At 41.4% G+C, this 17,125-nt stretch overlaps 1 protein-coding gene across 14 annotated transcripts in view; it reads left to right on the top strand.

The window, feature by feature from the left end:
• The first annotated feature begins 208 nt into the window (after positions 1-208).
• The window catches only part of magi2a (membrane associated guanylate kinase, WW and PDZ domain containing 2a), a 321,741-nt gene continuing 304,824 nt past the window's right edge, over positions 209-17,125 (top strand). For all 14 annotated transcript variants that reach the window (XM_052033862.1, XM_052033859.1, XM_052033861.1 and 11 more), the window contains exons 1-2: positions 209-641; positions 916-1,032. The gene's annotated coding sequence lies outside the window, so the exon portion shown is untranslated. The remainder of the gene's footprint in view (positions 642-915; positions 1,033-17,125) is intronic.

Genomic DNA, 17,125 nt, shown 5'->3' with positions numbered 1-17,125 from the left:
ATTCTCCATAATGTGAATGATTCGAGCTTATGTCAGTAGTCACAGTACATCTGTTATTGTCTGCCCGGCATTTTCACAGGCTGCCAGAAAGCATCTGCATCAATCGGCGGGCTTCACATCCCGGAGGTAGCTACAGGACCTTTCGTCTTCACAGCCAATAGGAACTGCGTGTTGTTGCGAGCTGCTCCCACGGGATCTGCCGCTGTGTGTCTCCAGTGCCCGCGTCCGCACGCTGTGTGACAGTAGCCACGGACAGGGCATTGGGGGCAGCGAGCAGAAGCCGATGCAGCAGGGATGAGAGGTGTGGCAGTGCCTTAGTGAGGCACCAGTGCAGCCGAAGCTCAAAGACAAGAGCGGGATCTCCCAGGCGTTCCCGCCAGTGTGCAGTAACGGGAGCTCCTGGTGGACAGCTGAAGTGTGCCCTTTGGGTGGCTGGGTGTGGAAGGAACGGACTGCTGGTACCGAAGGCCCGTTCGAGCTGCCTAATCCAGTTAGGATAAATACGATAATTTAAAAGGAAAGGCGAAGCAGATGTAGTTTAAAGGACAGCGGCTTCGAGAGTGTAAAATATAACAAAGAATCAAACGTAATTCTGTTTCAACCGTGCAAATGTGGTTCTCGAGGAGCTGGACTCAAGTGAGGTAAAGTATCGTCGACTGCTGCCTCTGCTGGGTTCAGGCTTATCCAGTGAACACATCGGGGTGGCTTTTACTGTTCAACTTTGCATTACTGTATGAATGGCCAATTTACCGCAGAGTTTCCGTGCGAGGAATATACGGGGTGGGATTTGATTCGCAGCTAACAAGCTCGAGTCGAAACAGCAGAGGGTTTTCTATCGCTTCACGCTTCACTCTTCACGCTGGGCTCTGCTGTCTTTCCAGTAGTACTAAATGTAACTTGTATTCCGTTTTGCAGGGGGCACTGTTGACAAGGACCTTCGACACTATCTGAATTTACGGTTCCAAAAGGGTTCGGTTGACCACGAGCTTCAGCAGATTATCCGCGATAACCTGTATTTACGGACCGTGCCATGTAAGTGTTGTGCTTTTGCTGGGGTTCAGGCAAGAAGTGATGAGCCGAAATGGTTAAATAGCTACAATAGTACCCTTGTTGTCAGTGAAAATTAGTTTGGCATTTTAAATAATAGGTTAAAAAAGTAAAATAAATGAGGTTGATTTGAACCCTTGGAAATAGCAGTGATCTGCGCGCTGGATTCTAATGTTCATTATATTCGATGTTTTGGATCTTCAGTATCTTATTCTTGCTGAAACCTTCGTTTTGAAATATCGGAGGGAAAAAAAAGTTGGAAGGAAAGCATTAAATTGGGGAAAAATATAAGACAAGATCTTCCATTTTCTAGGAATCATTTTCCAACAGAAACCGTTATCTCTCTGCCCTGCTTTCCTTGGATAGTCAACTGCGAATATTTTTTTTGTTTAAAAACTCTTTTATACTTTAACTAATAAAACATGGCAAATCGTTAAGAATAAAGTACGTTATAACCTGGAAACTTTTTAATGTCGAATTAAAATGTATATTAAGCTAAAATTAACAGTGCCTCAGTTGCTGCAATGACTTTGAACTTGATTCAAAATGGAATAAGAAACCACGAATTCCAAACAAACAAGCATGAGATAAGGAGATCATGGAAAATGGGCATCTTTTATGAGGTTGCATGCAGATATTGTTATGATGCTAAAACCAATTGAATCAATGTTTGGATTATAACCTGACATGAGCTTTCATGTTTTTAAAGTAAACATATAATTGTTTGTGATATAATAGATAGAATTGTTGCAGTTGTATAGTTTCACTTGTATCATTAAGGAAATAACAAAGCAGTATCTTCCCAGTAATATACAATACTTGTAATTCATCTTATTGAAATTAATTGTGTAAGTTTCTTGAGAAATGGGTTTAGTTTAATTCTGAATGTTTGGGAAAATGTTGGTGTAAGCTAATGATATTTGGAATTGATTTCCAAAAAATTAGTTATGGTAGTATTGTTTATTTCATGTTTAATTGCATTAAAGTGTGGACTGTTGCACAGTTTATGGGAGCACCTAGAGGTGCAAAATGGATTGAAGGTATACCCTTAAGGAAGGAAAATAGAGTTAGTCAATCTATGCCAGAAAAGAATAAATAGGAGGAGTAAGTCATCCAGTTCTTTGAGCCTCCTCTGCTGCTCATTAAGATCATTACTGATCTTCTATCTTGGTGCTATTTTCCAGCATTGTCCACATGAGTCTTGATTTTCTAAGTGTCCAGAAATCAATCAATATGTATTTTGAATGAACACAGTGAGCTTCCATTTCCCTCCAAAGCAGAAAATTCCAGAGGTTCATCATCCTCAAGTGAAAAAAGGTCTCTTCATTTTGGTCCCCTTATTCTCAAACTGTACTCCTGGTTCTATACTCTTTAGTCAGGGGATATGTTTCAGTCCTCCCTGCGTCGAGCTTATCAAGACCTTTTTGTACTTCACTGAGATCTCTCATTTGTCTAAATTGTAGAGAATACAATGGTATTCTAATCAACCTCTAGTCTGATGCCAAACCTGCCAAGTCTAGTGGATTTTTGCTTCACTCCCTCTTTGACAATTGCATCCTTTTTTAGGTAAGGGGACCAAAACTGCTTGCAGTACTCCAGGTGTGGCCTCACCAAGACCCTATACAATTGCTACTTTCATACATCCCAGTAGCTTTTCACATCACGTGCTTGCACTCAAAAAAATGTACTTTTGTTAGTATGATGGTTGTGGGAAACTGAAATGTACATTTTACAGTCTTTAACTTACTCCAAGTGCAAAATTTTAAGAACTGGCATCAATTTCTTGCATGGTTTTAAATACATTTGTGATTTTTATAATATTCAGTAAGTAATGTAGCTATGTATTTTAAACACTCTGATATGATTACTTCATTCTGAGGTAATAAAAACATGGAGTAAAAATAAATGATGAAAAATTTAAATCATGAACAATTCTGCCATTTGGGCTTTCTTCAAGTTTTTAAATGATTAAATTTTCTTTTCTTTGAGGATTGATTCACTGTTGCACTTTGTGGAAAACAGTGTTTGCTATTTTTTTATTTGTTCATGGTATGCAAGTGCCACTGGCAAAGCTGGTATTTTTAGTCCACCTCTAATTGCCTCTGAACTGAAGACGCAGTTAAGAGTCGATCACATTCGTAAGAAAGGAGTCACATATAAATCAGACAAGCTAACACTGCAGATTTCCTTCTTTGAAGGATGTTAATGAACTACTCAGTTGCCTGAAACTTAAATAATTGTGTTTTAGAGCTTGACAATGTAATAAATGACATAAAGTAGTGCATTATAATCATATGTGTATTGCTGGTTAGCTGAGCATCTGTTGTAGGAAAATGATAGAAACTGTTATTAGAGATATAATGGCAGGATTAATGAATTAGTAATATTCCGGACTACCAGACAAAGTCAACATGGTTTGTGGAAAGCTAATCATGTTAGCCCAATTTATTGGAGTTTTCTGAAAAACTCACGTGTTATGGATAAAGAGAAACCAATGGATATACTATTGCTAGATTTTGAGAAGGCATTTAATAAGGTGTGGCATCAAAGGTTATTGTGGAAAATAAAAGATTGTGGTGTAGGAGGTAACATATTGACTAGCATGAAGAGAGGATTGGCTGGCTTACTGAGAACAGAGAGTAGATGTGAACCTTTTTTGCTCTGGTTGTCAAAATGTAATGTGGTGTGCTGGGATCTCAACTTTCTACAGTTTATAGAAATGACTTGGATAAAGCCATAAAAGGTATGGATGGGTGAAGAGAATGGGCAAAGATCTGCCAAATGGAATATAATGTGGTAAAATGTGAAATTGTCTATTTGCAAATGGCTGGTATGCAGGCACAGCAAATAATTAGAAAGGCTAACAGAATTCTATCACTTATTACAAGGGCAATTGTATGCAAAACTAGGGAGATTATGTTTCAGTTATAAAGAGCATTGATGAGATCAGATCTGAAATCTGTTTTCAGTATTAGTGTCTTTATTTAAAGAAGGATGTTAATGCCTTGAAAGCAGTTTAAAGAAGGTTTATTAGGCTAATATCTGGTCTTATGAGGAACGGTTGGACAAACTAGGCTTTTATCTGCTATACTTTAGAAGAACTAGAGGGAGCTTGATTGAAACGTATAAAATCCTGAACAATATTGACAGGGTGGATATGGAGAGGATGTTTCACTTTCTGGGGGAATTAAGAACCAGGGGTTCTTTAAGGCAGACAAAGTGGAACTTTTTCTCTGAGAGGGCTTTAGGTCTTTGGAACTCTCTCAAAAGCTGATGGAAGTGGAGTGTTGGAATATTTTTAAGACAAAGGCAAATAGTACTTGATAAGCAAGAGAATGAAAGGTTACTGGGAGTGGATTCAAATGTGTTGCAGTCAGTCAATCTTGGGTCCCAGGGGGCCTACTATTGCTCCTTATTCATTTGTTTGTAAGTATTTAAAAAAAACTAAGGTTCTTAAAATAGAACAGGGAGTTAGTAATTGGAAAATGCCATGGATGCACCATTTCTTTTCACCTTATGAGCAGGGCTTGAAATAAGACTAGTTTCAAGAAAGGAAAGTTCTTTTCTGTATCATTTATTTTCTGACTTGGTTTCCTCCTGAACTTTAGTTTCTTGGGGATTTTTGGTGTCAAATAAGAATGATGGTGTCTAACAGGCTTTGGATCCATTTACATTGAACTCAAACTGGGAAGTTAAAAAAAAACACAATTTTAAGGCAACATTTTATGGGATATGAAATGAAGATTGAATCTTACTCATGAGACTGAGAGAAGCTGAAATATAATATTTTAGAAAGTAAAGTAACTTTTATATTATTTTAAAATCCAATAATTTTTATATTTGTATAAGAGAATAAAAATTTACACAAATTAAGTTAGGCTTTTAGTTACAGGTTAAGCCATTCAAAAGCTCACTTGTATGTCATAGTACAAAGTTTAATATTTTCAGGAACAATTACAGACCAAATACAGGTAGTTCTGCTATAATGCATGTTTCCGTAACAGACACTGGATATGAATCAATTGATGAATTAGGGAACACTATTTGTATTATGTGAGCCCAATTGGTTATAAAGCAATTTTGATGGGAAACTAGAGAACCACTTAAGAGTTACTTGGAAATTGACAAGCAGATAAAGAGCTGTCTTGGGAGGGGGGGGGACCTGTTTACTTGTTACCTCCTAGCAGTAATTGGTCTCCTAAGAACGCAGGCTGCTAGTTTCACTGTGGGAGGCCATTGGAAATTGACAAGCAATCGCTTGTATTGATACTTGTGCAAGGATACTCCAAAACAATGTAAAATACAGCCTTTGGCATTTTTAGCTTGCAGAAACAAAGTAAACTTACAGCTATTAATAAAACCTTTATTATTGAAAATCCTGTGGGAGAAAAATAACTTTGTTATTGTTAGTCTGAAAGTCTCTAGCCCCTAACCTCCTCCTTTTTCCCATTGACACAATGTGATGTGATTTTCTATAACGCGAGGTTTCTTAGGAATGTATCTATCGCATTATAGCAGAACCACCTGTACTTCAATTTTTCCAATTTTACTAATTACCAAAATGTAAGTTGCATTGCAACACATTATGGATAAGCAAGGAATTATTGATAACTTCTGGATTTCACACTTAACTGCACAGACGCCCTCTCCAGAAGTTGCTGCCAATTTCATGAAGTCCAGAAGGCAAATACTGACACTATTATGACAATTACAGATTCTTGGCCATAAATTTTTGATATGATAAAAAATGATGAAATATTCCACCAGGTTCCATGAAGGGATAATAAAGAAGAATACCAGATAATATTGTTGATTTGAATGGTGTTAAGTAGTTCATATTGTTGAGCACCAGCAGTTTATGAACTTGAAATTATTTATTGTCCTTTGATTATCCAGTTTAGCTGTGTAAATTTTTAAAACTGGCATGCAATGGAAAAATAATGCATTTTATATTCTTGTGTGTGGTGGTAGGAGAAATAATGTTTCTAACTTGCCTCGTTTGAATTGTTCAATAAGCACAGAAGCAATGCTATGTGGGTAATTGAGAGATGTGAATTAAATGCTTTTTTCAGAAGGAGTAAAGATGCAATGTGGCAAGCCATCTGTAAGGATGAAAATGACTGGTTAGAGAATGTGTAACTTCAAATTTTTCAGAATAACCTCTGACACAATATTATTGTCTGAACTATCCTCTAAATTGTTTTAAAATAGAGATGCATATAAAGAAATAGCAATTTATGATTAAAAATCACAACTACATTCAAATTATGCATTATTTCATTTGAATTTTAACTTTTTCATAGACGACATTAAGCATGTTACTGGCAAAAGTGCGTACTGACACTTTCTCACATTCTTCCTCATTTATCACTGAGTCTGAATATGCAACTAAGAATTTAGCGGAATATCTGTTCTGGAAATAGATCTCAGTCCTCTAGATGCAACTTGCTGGGATGTTTGTCCGGATAAAGTCCTGATGTTCAGTTTGACTCTTTTGACTACAAGTAGCAGGGTAGCTGGCTTAAGAGTCTCTAACATCGCTGTTCTTAGGTACCTACTTTGCAATATCCTGGCAAGAGACTAGTGGGAAACTAAATGCAAGTAATCCCCATGGATTATACAACCAAACATATCTTCATATTGCATCAATCATCATGAAGGTTAGTGAGGAGTATGCAGACTGATTCCTTGCTGGGCAGCTGTGATAAATGAATTATCATGGACAAAGCTGCACAAACAATTATGGTTGGTACAATGGACATCAGAACCATATACCATCCAGGTGCAATGTACAACCTTTCAAAAGAACTTGAGAGAGCTAAAGTATGCAAATGGACAAATCAAGGATGCCTTTTGCCAACTTCAGGCTGAACAGGGAACCTGCTGCAATGTTTCCAGCCCAGTTGCAGATACTCTTGGCCAGCTATTTAACTGTAGAAAGCAGAAACTAACATGCTACAAAGATTTCTGCTCTCATCTCCTGAAATGATCTCTGCATCCCCTCTGAAGACCTTTTGCAGGCTGGAGTATCAGCAATTGAACATCCCAATATCACTTGCTCTGAACCAGCTGAGGATGAAGTGAGAGTTGTTGAAAAAGTAAAATTAACACAACACCCAGAATATATAATATAACAGAAGAAATGTTGAAATTCAGCAACCAGGATGTTTTAGTAAACATGGAAGACAGGCTTAATACCAGCAGATTGGAAGAAGGGACCCTACCTTAGAAAGGAAAAGGAAAAAGACATAGGTGCAAGAACTATTTTGGCATTAAATAATTCTCCTACCCAAGAAGATATTCACATAATTTTGCTGGCCAAAGTTGGAAACAAACTTTTCAAAAATTACTGCGGAGAACAAAACAGTTTTATATCTAGATATTCAGCCATCAACAACATCACCACATTGAGTTCTGTCTTGCAAACAAGTTGAGAGTTTTTGCAACTCCTTTAACATAAGAAAATAAGAAGCAGGAGTAGATCCATCCAGCTTTTCGAGCTTGCTCTACAATTCATTAAGATCATATGGCTGATCCAATTTGGTGCTGTTTTCCAGCACATTCCCCATATCCCTTGAATCTCTTAATGTCCAGAAATCTATTGATCTGTTTTTTGAATGAGCATAATGACTGATTCTCCACAGCCCTGCAGGGTAGAGAGTTCAAAAGGTTTGCTACCCCATGTACCATGGTTGAGTGTAAGTGCTGAGGCTTCAGTGAAAGGAGGCTGAGCAGGTAAGTTCAGGTAAGGTTTTCCTCAGGATTACTCTTCCTATCAGAGTAGCTGGGATGGCAGTTAGGACAGTGGCATGTTCCTCCTGCAGGATGTGGGAGATCAGGGAGACTGCCAGTGTTCCTGATTACTTCACCTGTAGGAAGTGTGCCTAGCTGCAGCTCCTGACTGACTGTGTGAAGGAACTGCAGCTGGAGTTGGACATACTTAGGATCATCCGGGATGCTGAGGGCATCGTAGACAAGAACTTTAGTGAGGTGGTCACACCCAAGGTGCTGGATGCAGATAGTTGAGTGACTGCCAGGAGAAGTAAATGGGAAGAGACAGACAGTGCAGGTCCCCCTGTGGCCATTCGCTGCAGCAACAAGTATACCCCTTTGGATACTGCTTGGGGGGGTGGGGGGGAAGTCGACCTTTCTGGGCACAGTGGCAGTACCCAGTTTGGTGGCACTGAGACCGGCTCTGAGGCTTAGTGGGTAAGGGAGAAGTCAGGCAGCGCAGTACTGACAGGAGACTCGATAGTTAGAGGGACAGACAGGAAATAATGTGGCTGGAAAAGAGATGCCAGGGTAGTGTGTTGTCTCCCAGGTGTCAGGGTCAGGGACATCTCGGGCCGGCTGCAGAGTATTTTCAAAGAAGAAGGTGAACAGCCAGAGGTCGTGGTGCATGTTGGTTCCAATGACATAGGTAGAAAGAGGAATGAGGTCCTGCACAGTGAATATAGGGAGTTAGGAGAAGACCTAAAAAGCAGTACCATGTAAGGTAGCTCAGATAAGTATGTGGCTGAGAAGCTGGGGCAGGAATTCAAGTTATTGGATGATTGGGATCTCTTCTGGGGTAGGGGTGACCTGTACAAGAGAGACTGGTTGTACCCAAACTGGAGGGAGACCAATATCCTGGCTAGGAGATTTGCTTGTGCTAGTCAGGAGGGTTTAAACTAGAGTGGTAGGGGGTGGGGCCTGAGTGGTAGAGTGGCTGATGAGAAATCGGGATAATATTGTAGCCAATGAAAACAAATTTAGTCATCAGGATAGATGGGAGTACAGTAAAGGGAGAGGAAAGGCCTTTAGTTTAAACTACATTTACTTCAGTGCAAGAAGGCAAGGCGGATGAACTCAGGGTGTGGGTTGGCTCTGGGAACTGGGATATCATAGCCATAACAGAAACATGGCTGAGGAAAGGGCAGGACTGGCAGCTCTATGTTCCAGGATACAGGTGCTATAGGTGTGACAGAGGTGCAGGTAAGAGAGGAGAGGAAGTTGCCTTCTTGATGAAAGAGGACATAACAATGGTCATTAGAGGATATTCTTGGGGGACCACCCAGTGAGGCCATATGGGTCGAACTTAGAAACAGGAAGGGGATGGTCACTCTGATGAGATTGTATTATAGGCCCCCCAGTAGTCAGCCGGAATTGGAGAAGCAGATATATAGAGAGATTCCAGCTAGTTGTAAACATAATAGGGTAGTATTAGTGGGATATTTTAATTTCCTTAATATAGACTGGGCTAACCATAGTGTAAAAGGCTTGGATAGAGTAGAATTTGTGAGATGTGTCCAAGAAAGCTTCCTTTATCAATATATAGAGGGAACTACTGGAGAGGGTGCAACACTGGACCTCCTCCTGGGAAATGATGTAGGACAAGTGGCGGAGGTGTCTGTCGGCGAGCACTTTGGGTCCAGTGACCATAATTCTGTTTTAAAATAGTTATAGAGAAGGATATGACTGGTTTGCAGGTTAAGGTCCTGAACTGGAGCAGAGCAAATTTTGGAGCAATTAGGTGGGATCTTCCAGTGGTTGATGGGGCAAGATTGTTTGCAGGGAAAGGAGCGTCTGCCAAGTGGGAGGCCTTTAAAAGTGTGATGTCAAGAGTTCAGGGCCTGCATGTTCCTGTTAGGATGAAGGGCAAGCTAGCAAGTTTCGGGAACCCTGGTTGATGAGAGAGATTGAGGCTCTAGTTAAGAAAAAGAGGGAGGCATACACTGCACATAAGCAATTGGGAACTAGTGAATCCCTTGATGACTACAAGAAGTGTAACGGTGCACTTAAGAGAGAAGTAAGGAGGGCAAAAAGAAGATCTGAGAAGGAGCTGGCACGCAAGGCGAGGCAAGATCCCAAGAGATTCTGTAGGTTTATTAAGAGTGAAAAGTTGGTGAGGGAGAGAATGGGTCCCCTTAAAGATCAGCATGGCTGTCTGTGTGTGGAACCAAAGGAAATGGGTGAGATTTTTAATGAATATTTCTGTTCAGTTTTTACTGTGGCGAAAACGGTGGAAGCTAAGGAAATGGGGGAAATAAGCAGTGTTGTCTTAGACCACATATGAATTAGCAGGGAGGAGGTATTGGAGGCCTTAAGGTGAATTAAGGTGGATAAATCCTCAAGGCCTGACCTAGTGCATTCTCGGACCTTGTGGGAAGCTAGAGAAGAAATTGTGGAGGTGCTTGCCGAGATTTTTGTTTCATCTCTGGCCACAGGTGAGGTTCTGGAGGACTGGAGAGTGGCTAATGTTTAAAAAGGGTAGCAAAAACAAACCAGGAAACTAGAGGCCAGTGAGTCTGACATCGGTGGTGGGTAAATTGCTGGAGGGCATTCTGAAAGACAGGATCCACCAACATTTCGAGAGACGGGGTCTGATTCAGGACTGTCAGTGTGGTTTTGTGCATGGGAAGTTACGTCTGACAAATTTCTTGGAGTTCTTCGAAAGGGTAACCAAGGGAGTACGTGAGGGTAGGGTAGTGGATGTTGTCTGTATGGATTTAGCAAGACCTTTGACAATTTCTGTCATGGCAGGCTAGTCTGGGATCCAGGGAGAGATGGTGGATTGTATTCATGATTGGCTTAGTGGTAAGAAGCAGAGGGTGACGGCCAAGGGTTGTTTCTCGGACTGGAGGCTTCTGTCTAGTGGTGTGCACGGGGATCGGTGCTGGGACCTTTGTTGTTTGTAATTTATATAAATGATTCAGATGTGAATGTACAAGGCATGGTTAGTGGGTTCCAGAGTCAGAATCAGATTTATTATCATTGACGTATGACATGAAATTTGTTGTTTTGCAGCAGAGTACAGTGTAAAGACACAAAAATCTATAAATTACAAAAATAGTGCAATAAAAAAGGAATAACGAGGTAATGTGCATGGGCCATTCAGAAATCTGATGGTGGAGGGGAAGAAGCTGCTTCTAAGTCATTGAGTGTGGGTCTTCGGGCTCCTGTACCTCCTCCCTGATGTTAGTAACGAGAAGAGGGCATGTCCTGGATGGTGAGGGTCCTCATTGATGGATGCTGCCTTCTTGAGGCATGGCTTGTTGAAGATGTCCTCAGTAGTGGGGAGGGTTGTGCCCATGATGGAGCTGGCTGAGTCTTTAACCCTCTGCAGCCTCTTGCGATCCTGTGCGTTGGAGGCTCTACACCAGGCTGAGATGCAACCAGTCAGAATGCTCTCCACTGTACATCTATAGAAATTTGTAAGAGTCTTTGATGACATACCAAATTTCCTCAAACTCCTAACAAAGTAGAACTGCTGGCTTGCCTTCTTCATGATTGCGTCAATGTCTTGGGTCCAGGATAGATCGCCTGAGATGTTGACTCCCAGGAACTTGAAGCTGCTCACCCTTTCCTTTGCTGACCCCTCAATGAGGACTGGTGTGTATTCTCACAATCTCCACTTTCTGAAGTCCACAATGAGTTCCTTAGTCTTGCTGATGTTGAGTGCGAGGTTGTTGTCACTCAGCTAGCCAATCTATCTCCCTCTTATAAGCCTCCTCATCACCATCTGATATTCTACCAACAGCAGTGGTGTCATCGGCAAATTTGAGCTGTGCTTAGCCACACAGTCATGAGTGTAGAGAAGTGGGCTAAGCACGCATCCTTGAGGTGTGCCTGTGTTGATAGTCAGCGAGGAGGAGATGTTAATACAGATCCACACTTACTGTGGTCTCCCAGTAAGGAAGTCAAGGATCCAGTTGCAGAGGGAGGTACAGGGGCCCAGGTTTTGAAGTTTAGTTACTAGTACTGAGGGAATGATGGTGTTGAACACTAAGCTGTAATCAATAAACATGTCTGGTGGTTGTCTAGGTGCTCCAGAGCAGAGTGGAGAGCTAATGAGATTGTGCCTGCTATAGACCTGTTGTGGCAGTAGGCGAATTGCAGCAGGTCCAGGTCCTTGCTCAGGCAGGAGTTAATTCTAGCCATAACCAACCTCTCGAAGCACTTCATTACGGTATATGTGAGTGCTACTGGGCGATAGTCATTGAGGCAGCTCACCCTGCACTTCTTGAGCACTGGAATGATTGCTGCCCTTTGAAGCAGGTGGGAACCTCGGACCGCAGCAATAAAAGGTGGAAGATGTCCTTGAATACCCCAGCCAGTTGGTCGGCACAGGTTTTCAGCACCCGGCCAGGTACACCTTTGGAGCCTGATGCCTTGCGAGGGTGAAGGATATTTGGACATCAGCCTCTGAGACAGAGATCACAGGGTCGCCGGATGCTGTGGGGATTCGCATGCATAAAAGGCGTTGAGTCGTCGGTGATGCATCACTGCCACTTATGCTGTTAGGTTTCGCCTTGTAGGCAGTAATGGCATGCAAACCCTGCCACAGCTGTTGTGCTTCTGATTCCATCTCTTGCTTTACTTGGAATTGCCTTTTTGCTCTCACAATGGCCTTCCATAGGTCGTACCTGGACCTCTTGTAGGATTCTGAATCACTGGTCTTGAACAGATGATACTAAAATAGGTGGTGGTGTAGATAGTGTAGAAGGTTATGAAAAATTATGGGGGATCTTGATCAGCTTAGTATGTGGGCTGAGGATTGGAAAATGGCTCTCAATCCAGATAAGTGTGAAGTATTGCATTTTGGGAGATCAAACCAGGGTAGGACTTGTGCAGTGAGTGGTAGGGTCCTGAGGAGTGTTATGGAACAGAGGGACCTTGGAGTGCAAGTGCATAGTTTCCCAAAAGTGGCATCGTAAGTAGAAAAGGTGATGAAGAAGGTGTTTGGCGCACACTGGAATTCATCAGTCAGGGCATTGAGTATAGGAGTTGGGAAGTTATGTTGCACTTGTATGAAACATTGGTGAGGCCACACTTGGAGTATTGTGTGAGTTTTGTTCACCTTGTTATAGGAAAGATGTTATTAAACTAGAAAGAATGCAGAAAAGATTTGCCAGGATGTTCCCTGAGTTATAAGGAGAGGTTGTATATATCAAGACTTTATCCCCTGGAATGTAGGAGATTGAGGGGTGACTTGATAGAGGTATACAAGATCGTGAGGGGCATAGACAGTGTGAAAGCACATAGTCTTTTTCCCAGGGAGGGGATGCTAAAAACAAGAGGGCATAGGTTTAAGGTCAAAGGTAAGAGATTTAAAAGGGGCAGCTTCATGTAAAGGGCGGTGCATATTTGGAATGAGCTACCAGAAATACTGGTTGAGGCAGGCACATTGGCAACATTACAAGCCATCTGGATAAGTACATGGATAGGAAAACTGTATTGGTTTATTATTGTCACTTGTACCGAGGTACAGTGAAAAGCTTGTCTTACAAACCGATCGTACAGGTCAATTCATTACATAGTGCAGTTACATTGAGTTAGTACAGAGTGCATTGATGTAGTACAGGTAAAAAACAATAACGGTACAGAGTAAAGTGTCACAGCTACAGAGAAAGTGCAGTGCAATAAGGTGCAAGGTCACAACAAGGTAGATCATGAGGTCATAGCCCATCTCATTGTATAAGGGAACCATTCAATAGTCTTATCACAGTGGGGTAGAAGCTGTCCTTGTCTAGTGGTACGTGCCCTCAGGCACCTGTATCTTCTACCCGATGGAAGAGGAGAGAAGAGAGAATGTCCCGGGTGGGTGGGGTCTTTGATTATGCTGGCTGCTCCACCAAGACAACAAGAGGTAAAGACAGAGTCCAAGGAGGGGAGGCTGGTGTCTGTGATGCGCTGGGCTGTGTCCACAACTCTCTGCAGCTTCTTGCGGTCCTGGGTAGAGCAGTTGCCGTACCAAGCCATGATACATCCAGATAGGATGCTTTCTATGGTGCATCGGTAAAAGTTGGTGAGAATCAAAGGGGACAAACCAAATTTCTTTAGCCTCCTGAGGAAGTAGAGGCGCTGGTGAGCTGGTTTAGAGGACTATGGGCCAAATGCAGGCAGATGGGACTAGCACACTGGGCAGCACAGTTGGCTTGGACAGTTAGACTGAAGGGCCTGTTTCCGTGCTGTATCACTCTATGACGCTGATTGAAGTATTTTCTCTGCATCTTGGTCCTAACTGGCTTATCCCTTTTCTGAGACTCTGCTCCTTCATCCTAGACTCCTCAGCAAGGGAAACGTGTTCCCCATATCCTACCTGTAAAACCCTTTAAGATTTAACATAAAGAATAGCAAAATTCTATCTTGTTTTCTCTCTTTTCCAGTTTTGACAAAGAGTCTTCAGCCTAAAATGTTAATTCTGTTTTCCTTTACACAGATTCTGCCTAGCTTGCTGAGAGTTTCCAACATCTTCTATTTTTAGTTTAGATATGCAGCAATAGCAGTTTCTTGACTTTGCTTTAAGGATTTCGTATGTCTTAATGAGATCTCCTCTGATTCTTGTAAACTTTGGAGAATACAGTCCCAGTTTTCTCAGTGTCTCCTCTTGTGGCAAACTCACCATTTCTGGAACCTGGAACCTATACAGCACTCCCTCTATGGCAAATGCATTCTTTCTTGGGTAAGGAAACCAAAACTGTACACAATACTTCAGTGTCAATAAAACTTTCCTACTCCTACATTCAAGGCCTTGAAAGGCTAAAATACCATTTGCCCTCTTAATTACATGCTGCACCTGATGTGTTTGCTTTCAACAACTTATGCAAAGTAGCTGTTTTTGAGTAGTTGACTGCAAAGCTCCTTGTTTCCTCCTCCAACATTGGACTACCACAAAAGATTGTGAATCTGATAAAGGATGTTTATGTAGATACATTGAACTGTGTCCACATGAATGGAGAATTCCCTGATTCATTTTTAAGAATGGCATGAAGTCAGACAGCACTGTTTCTCTAAACCTATCTCTTGCATCTAGATTTTGCAGTGCGCTGTTCGTTAAGGACCAATAGGAGGAATCCCAGGCAGTGAGATGTTCATCAACTTCTACATAGATGAAGTTACCCTCCTTATTGAGATGCTACCCTCATTTAGCTTGGCGACAAGCAAAATGCAAGCTGCTGAAGAGCAGCTACAGGACCTAAGAGTCATGCAAATAGCAGGCAACTGTTGAAATGGTAAAATTATCCTTCAGTTTTCCATGAAACCTCAAATATATGGAAGCTACAAGGCAGAAGTTCAAAGGCAAATCTCACTTGCACACAATTGCATGAAACAGCTCAACAGTTGCATCTGGTACACACTGGCAATAAAGACCTGCACTTAGAATGTCTACATCCTGCCCATATGTCTCTGAGGTTTGACAATATGGTCTTTGCATAGGAAATTGAATGCATTTGGGCAGCGTTGTCCATTGGGTACTTTCTATCCACTTCAGGAGGCACATTATCAATTAGCAGTACATCCAGCTTCACTTATTCTCACATTATCTTAATAGATGCTCAATAGATCATATCAGAGATCTGTGCACTGTTATCAATGGACTAATAAAAGACAAGCCAACTTTGGGGCAGACCACAATCAACATGAATGTACAGAATGAATACTGATTTGAAATATTGTACTTGGTGTGGCGTCGTAATCAGTGTAGAGTCACATATGGCATCTTTTAAGGACTTCTATGCTGCAGCTGGGGGCAAGTCACTTGAGAGATTGTGCTTGATTATTTTAAAACACAATGACCAGCAGTTTGGAACTCTCACACGATTTGATCTCCCATATTGGCAGTGGGGTACTGCAGGGATGGGTGATTGGGGCCCCAGCTATTCATGATCTGCATTGATGATTTGGTCGAGGGGATAAAATGTCATATTTCTCAGTTTGCTGTACATACTAAAATAAGTGCAACACATTAGCACAGAGGAGGACATACTAAAGTAAGTGCAACACATTAGCACAGAGGACATTAGCACAAAGGAGGATGTAAAGGGGCATCTAGAGGATATAAACAAGCTGACTAACTGGGCAAGTATATGTCAGATGGAATATATTGTGGAAAAATGTGAGGTGATCCTCTTTGGTGTACAAAAAAGAAAAGCAGAGTAATTGTCATGTGATGAGAGGTTGGGTGGTGTTGATGTTCAAACTGTCAAAGTGTGCTTGTCGGCCAAGATATAGGTGCGGGATGTGATTAGGACACCAAATGGTATGTCATCCATTATTAAAAAGAATATTTAATTTAGGAGCATCAGTCTTATTGCAGTTGTACATTGCCTTGGTGAGAATGTTGTGTGCAAATTTGGTTTCTTTACTGGAATGGACTTGCTGTAGAGGCAGTGCAGCATAGATTCACTGGACTGATTCTGTATACAGGGAGATTAAGTGGAGACTGTATTCTTTAGTGTTGAGAAGAATGAAAGGAAATCTCATCAGTTTACATATTCTAGGACAGAACAAAAAAACTGCTGGAGGAAGTTTGGTCAGGCAGCATCTGTAGAGGGAAATGGACAGTTGATGTTTGGAAAGTTTTTCCCTGTCTGAAGAGTAAAGGAGCAGGGACACAGTTTGAGAATAAGGGATAGGCCATTTAGGACTGAGATGAGGAGACATTTCTTCCCTCAGAAAGTGATGAACTTTTGGAATTCTCTGCACCTGAGTGCTGTGGAGGCTCCATCATTGTGCTCATTCAAAACACAAGTTGATGCACATTGATTTTTTTTTCTAGACACGGAGGAAATCAAAGAATTGGGTGTGGCCCTGGAAAATGGCACTGAGATCAGATGAATAGTGCAGCAGGTTTGAAGGGCTGGCCGTATGGCCTATCCCTGCTCCCATTTTTCTTCTTAGATTCTTGTATGCAGAAAACTCAAACTTAAGGTCAGAGCTTGCAGACAATTTCCCAGCTGTGTTCTATTGTTGACCATTGTGCTAAGTCCAATGGCTGATTTTAAAATTCCACAGCATTGTAGAGTCTGAACCTGGATTCTGCACCAGACCCAGCCTGGTACATTTTGCATACCCATTTATTTGAAAGGAGAGAAAGGTAAGAAGAAAGTAAGTTAGATTTTTGTAAATTATTTGTATTTAGTTTAATATTTTTAGACAACTGCAAAATGCAGTTAATTATCCAATGATTTTCTAGTCAGATCTTTCCATTTGTAGTACCACATCTCCTGTTTAACACTTTGTCAAGGATAATTTTAATCTAACCTGCTCAGCAGGAAAACTGACGTGATCAGAACTTTCATGTAACGTATTTTAC

Source organism: Pristis pectinata, chromosome 19 (genome assembly GCF_009764475.1).
Source record: "Pristis pectinata isolate sPriPec2 chromosome 19, sPriPec2.1.pri, whole genome shotgun sequence".
Taxonomy (NCBI): Eukaryota; Metazoa; Chordata; class Chondrichthyes; order Rhinopristiformes; family Pristidae; genus Pristis; species Pristis pectinata.
The sequence above is the reverse complement of the archived record's forward strand: the minus strand, read 5'-3'. Positions and strand labels throughout refer to the sequence as shown.